The sequence below is a fragment of the Pipra filicauda genome, unplaced genomic scaffold (assembly GCF_003945595.2).
Source record: "Pipra filicauda isolate LSUMZ 115617 unplaced genomic scaffold, ASM394559v2 scaffold352_size854550_pilon, whole genome shotgun sequence".
Taxonomy (NCBI): Eukaryota; Metazoa; Chordata; class Aves; order Passeriformes; family Pipridae; genus Pipra; species Pipra filicauda.
The window spans coordinates 311,443-317,330 of record NW_024104479.1 but is presented as its reverse complement, the minus strand read 5'-3'; the positions used below and the strand labels follow the sequence as shown (position 1 = coordinate 317,330).

The window sequence follows — 5,888 nt, the reverse complement described above, 5'->3', positions numbered from 1 at the left end:
AAAAAAAAGGCCACAGGTCAGTGTTGGTCACACAGAGTCAATCCTGGACCATCTCCTCCCCCACCAAGCCTCATGGGATTCCCACTCTTCCAAGGCAGAGGTGAACAGGCTTGGTTGGTGGGACTGGCGTGGAGACAAGCAGGGGTGCACGAGCAGAAAGCAAAATTCCCAGCTGCTGAGATGCTCCAAGACATCCCTGCCAGTATAAGCGTCGTTATCTCGAGCTGACGTTAGCCCCACTGCTTTTTAGAAATCACACTTAAAAAAAATAAAAAGAAAGAAAGAGAATTCAGAAGAAAGGAGTCAGGAACACAAGAACTGGCAGTTTTTAATCACTTGCAAAAGATTAGAAGTTGACCGTATGCTCACCTCACACTTAAAATAGGTTATATCATGTCAACAGGATGCCCAGCTCTAATTATAAATGATATTTCCCCAGACTAAACAAAGTTTGATATTTATGCTCCATTTCCTCCAGCTCTGATTATAGCCCGTTCTTTAAAAAAAAAAAATAGATGAGGAACAAGAGGTCCAAGAGCTTTGCTCTGGCCCCTCTTTTTCTGTTCCTGCTGCTGTTGAGGGAAGTTTGTGGCTGGGATGGGAACGTGATGATGCGTCAAACGCCAGGATTTTGGCTTGGCTTGGGGCTGCTGCTGCTGCTGAGGAGCACAGGGCAGTTGTCCTGGTCACCAGGTCAGCTGTGATTCCTGTCCCACGTCAGCCTCTTCACATGGTGCCTGCAGGTCTCAGGTGCTGTGTCTTTAGTTGAACTCCAGAGATGAGCTGCTCTTGGCACCTCCCTGGACCAGGCTTGGCTCAGTCCCTCTGGTACCCACCGTGACCTTCCTCAGGTCCACCTCACCTCGGGCCATGAGGGCACTGGCACTGCAAGGTCCACATCCGTGGGGTGCTTGGGGGATGTTGTACATCCCTCGGAGTGGCAGATGTTGTGGAAACTCCTGGAGTAAGCAGGAACCACTGCAGGATACAGCTGAGGTGGCAGTGGTGATAAGGGTCTTCTGCAGACTGAGAGACCACAGAAAATAACACAAATAAATCAGGGGGGAGAGGGGAGAAACTATGCCCCAGGTGTGGGGGGTCCTGGGGTGTGCAGCAGTGAGGCAGAAAGAGAAAAGGGAGAGGGAAAACACGTGGGCAAAACTCCCAGGCAAGTAAACTCATATCACAGGAGCTGCAGAGTCCCACGGTCTGGGGGGAGTTGAAATGGGGCAAATGGAATTTGTGTTTGAATTGTGGGGGGCCAAGACTGTCTCCAGGGTCCCCTGATTTTATTTTCCAGCCCCTGTGGGCCTCGGACACACACCACTGCCCGCAGAGCCCTTGAGGTGCCAGGGGAACACCTGGAGAAGGCAGGAATAAGGGCAGAGACCTCCTGCCTCATCCTTGCCCTGCCAGCCCAGGAGGCTGGAGGCAGCCTGCAGCCAACCCAGAGCTTCCAGGTGTTTCTGGGCTTGTTCTGCCCCTCGCTGCCATCCCCAGGGACATCTTCTAGCCCGGGTTTGAACACCCCAAAGCTTTATCAGCAGGAAAACTGCGCTCCATGGATAAACCCAGTTTATCTTGAAATGCAAACCCGGTGAGACTGATGTGGTTTCTCCTGCAAATATTTCTCCTATCTCTGCTCTACCACTGCAGCAGCAGGAGGATTGATGAATCAGGTGGTGCCAAACAAGCTGCAGAACAATTTTCTCTGTTGACTGCGCTAATGGGGTTACAGAGCATGTTTCTCTCTAAATCTCCTGCTCCATTTAAAGTGTGAAATGTCATCCATTCTTCTTCTGTCTTTTCGTTTCCTTTTGGGTGGGAGAATGAAGGGGAAAGTTGGTCTCTCCCCCTGGCGTTTTCAGTCCCTGCTACTGACTCAGACCTTACAAAAATGAGTTTAAGTTATCAACCACCGCTGAAATAATCAATTTTCCCTTTTTGTTGTCCCTTCTTTCCACCTCTTTACTGTGTTTCCTTTGGCTAAGTGCTGTCTTACTGCAGGGAAGCTATAGTGAAGGGATTACTGACATTATATCTACAGGGCCTTGAAGCTGATCATGACACAGGTAATTTTCAGCTCTTGCAGAAAAGGATTTCACCACAGTTGGTTCAGAGTGTGATCTACCCTGTCTTTTGCTCCTTCTATGTTGATTTTTTTTGGCAAATACCGAAAAGAAAATAAGTTTGCAATAATCCTAGGGAGAGAAGAAATGAGTTAGAAATGCTTTAATTTTGTCATGTTCCCTAAACCCTTTGATCCTCCCCATAACAAGCCCCTTGTTCCATCACTATGTCATCTTTTTTTTTTTTTTTTTTAATAGTTCACAGGTGGATTCTGAGTTATTTCCAAAATGTCTTTGCTTCCTGCAGAGTGTGTCAGCTTTTCTGGAATAGTGTAACTTCCACCCCCAGTGATGTATTTTGGATTTTTTTTTTTTTTGCATGAAGGAAAAAGATTGAAACCCTGACTTAAGCCCTGAGCATGGTCCTTGCTGTGCTGGCACAGTCTGTCGTGGTGCAGTGCTCCAGGTGGAACACACTGCTGGAGCAGAAAGGGACCTGCACCATCCAACAACCCCTCTGGACCAGATAATGGAGCAGGGGGTACATTGGAGTTATTTCAGTGGAGGGAGGCAGCAGGCACAGGGCAACAACCTGAAGGAAACAATCCTGCTTATGTGTCTGATTTTTCCAAATGCCGAAAATCTAATTTGCTGCTGAACATCTGCTGGGTTTCAGAGGTGGGAGGGAAAAACTCAGCAAAACCTCTGGAACCAGTGCACAGGCTACACTTGCACTAGGAAGTTCAGTGCTCTGGAGTGGTGGAATACAGGGAACACAGAAGCACAGATAATTGTGCTCAAATATGTATCCCCAGCCTCCTGACAGGTAGGAGAAGTGATGGCAGCAGCTTTGAAGAGCTGGGTAAAGTCCTGGTCTCCTTCTTCTCGTAGACGTTTGTAACCCCAGCATGATGTCACGGGTGAAAAAGAGGAGGTATCTCTGACCAAATGCAGGCACCTGCAAGGTGGGTATCTGTCAGAGATTTTGATATCCTGCACAGCCCGTGGAGGGAAATGGAAGCCCTTCTTGCCTGTGATTCATCTCGTTCTCCAGCAGATGAGTCACCCACAAGGAGCTCCGACTTTCTCCGGTGAGCACGAAGGGAGTGGTGAGTGACTAACTCAGGCACGGATTCAGAGTTAAGGGAAATGAGTCCCTCTTGCAGTCAGGAAACAGAGAATGGGATTTTTTTTTGCTGGTTGTGAGTGTATCTCCTGCTGGTGTACATCCCAGCTTTCCAGCCCAGGCTGGGCACATCAATCCCTTAAAATACTTCCCAGGTTTCCTTGAGAGAAGCCACTTGAGGATGGTATCTCTGGAGGTGTTACACGTGTGATAAGTGATTCTGCCATTCTGCTGTTGCTTTGAGGGTCTGACATCCATCACCCCCTGAACAGAATTCCTCCCTCAAGAGCCTCAGGGAGACCATCACCTCGGACACAAATGTGAAGATCTTTGTTAAGAAATTGGGATGCAGCTCCTGGGGTTAGATTGTATCTCCTTTTCCTCCTCAGGTCAAAGGCACTGTGTTTTACACAAGGGTCCTTACAGACCTCTTGACCCATCCTGTCCAGGAGGTTTGTCTCTGCCATATCCATCAAAGAGGTTCCAGCCACAGCAGGGAGGAAGTTTCTCCCCTTTCACTTGTGACGCTCCCCGTGGTTACCCCACAGTGAATTGCTCCCAGCTCAGCCCGTTTCATCCCTGAAAGATGCAGAGAATTTCCAAACAAACAAAGCAAACAAAACAAATAAAACAAATGAAACAAACAACAGCCATCGCACTGTGCCATAGGAGGTTGTTGTGAGGGCTGAGATTCAGGATGAAAACTTTTTAGCAGGACCTGCTGCACTAGAACAAGGGGTAACGGTTTTGGACTAAAAGATGGTTGATTTAGATTAGATATTAGGAAGAATTTTTAAATGAGAGTGGTAAAACACTGGCACAGGTTGCCCAGAGAGGCTGTGGCTGCCCCATCCCGGGAACTGTCTCAGGCCAGGCTGGATGTGATTCTGAGCAGCCCGGTCAGGTAGGAGGTGTCCCTGCTCCCTGCACGGAGGGTGGGTCTGGTCCCACCCAACCCGAACCATTCTGCCGTTCTGTGGCGAGAGAGTCCTTGGAGACGATCAAAGAAATCAGGGGTGATGTTTCCTGGCCGCTGAACGATTTGCTCATTGACACGTACAGGGGACACAAAGGACAACTGGTTTTGGTATTCTTTGCCTGCCCTCTCGTGGTGAGTGGGTGCTGAGTCCGTGCACTCACACAGACATTTATCTATGCACAGATGTATGCAAATATGGACGTACATCTGCATGTTCACACTGATACACCTGTCAGAAAATGCTTTTATCTGAATTGTACCTTGAGTCTGATGCCACAGAAGCGAGCAGTAGTTAATTGTTGTCACTGGCTGCAGCTGGTCTTTTTTAATGCTGGAAGGCTTTCCTGTGATTGTGTTAAAATTTGATTCAGATAAAATATTTCAGGATGAAAATAATAGGAGTACAGTGGAATATTTGTTCCAGCTTAGAGAGATCAGCAAGGTCTTCGTGTGTCCTTTTCCTCTCTATAAATAAACTCTGATGAAACTGGGTGAGCTGTACAAAATCAAGAGCAAAATGGTTTTCCAGTTCTTACAGCAAATACAGGGCAGCATAAAAATAACTTCCGCAGCGTGGATGTGCCTTCCCCTACACAATGCCAGCGTGGGAGAGCAGAGGGGCACAGAGGGAAAGGTGAAAGCTTGGAGGAGATATATTCACTCACCTTTGGGGTTTATTTTCAGGTCAGCCAGGGTTCAACATCGTGTTTCCACTCATTTCCCCTTTCAGCTGCAAAGAGCAGGGGGATTTGCCACGCAGCCCTTCACGCCTCCTAGAAACGTGTCCAACGCCTGGGTGGGGGGCACTGGGGACAAATCCTTCCCTGTGAGGGTGGGGAGGCAGCGGCACAAGCTGTGCGTGTGTGCCTGTGCCGTCCCTGGCAGCGCCGATGTGCCAGGGGGTGGCACTGTGAGAGCACAGAAGGAGGAGACTCCTCCGTGCCAACAGGGAGCCCGCGGAGTTCCCGCGGCTGGGATGCCCGGAGACTTCAACATCCTTTATCCCGCAGCCCAGGAGGTCTCCAGAGAGTCCTGGGGCTGGGGTTTAATTTTATTTCTGTGCATATCTCTGGGCGAATTGAGGAAATTAAAAAATAATGACTTTAACCGCCGATTTTTTAGCTAAGCAAAAGGAAAAACCAAACAGCAGTTCTGGGTTCCCTCTGCTCACAGATCTGTAGGAGCTGGAGTTGCCCCCCTGCACCTTGAAGGGGTCCCGTGGTTTCCTGCAGCCTCGGTGTCCCCGTTTGCCACGCCAGGGCTCTGCAGAGGAGCTGTCCCGTGAAACAAGTCACTGCCACTCACCTCTCAACCCACCCCCCGAGAAACCCCCCAGCCCTGCCTGTAAATTTGGGGGTGCTCACCTGAACAGCCCCCCCGGAGGCTGCACAGCACAAAACTGCCCGTGCTCCTGGGAATCCCCAAATCCCTCAGCCCTCTGGAACAGGATGGCACGTGCCTGGTGCGCAGGAAAAACACCGGGAGGACAGGGAAGGAAGGGGCCATTGTCCCCCTGACCCCACATCCCTCTCTGTTCTTGTTTTTTTTGCTGCTTGAGCTCTGGGAGTGATTTATATAAAACTCACATGCTGTAGGGAAATGCATTTTTACGGCATCCAAATACAGATTAGATCCAGCTGTGTCACTCAGCATGTTCACAGCTTATCCATTTATTAATCTGCCCTTATTCCACTGTTTTGTTGAGAACTGATTG

At 49.2% G+C, this 5,888-nt stretch overlaps 1 long non-coding RNA gene across 1 annotated transcript; it reads right to left on the bottom strand.

Annotated features, from left to right (window-relative positions):
- Positions 1-303: 303 nt before the first annotated feature.
- LOC120323836 lies at positions 304-5,031 on the bottom strand. The gene is made up of 2 exons (XR_005564717.1): positions 4,840-5,031; positions 304-1,026 (listed from the first exon to the last, which is right to left on the bottom strand). It is a non-coding gene; the product is annotated as an uncharacterized LOC120323836 (long non-coding RNA).
- Positions 5,032-5,888: the final 857 nt, after the last annotated feature.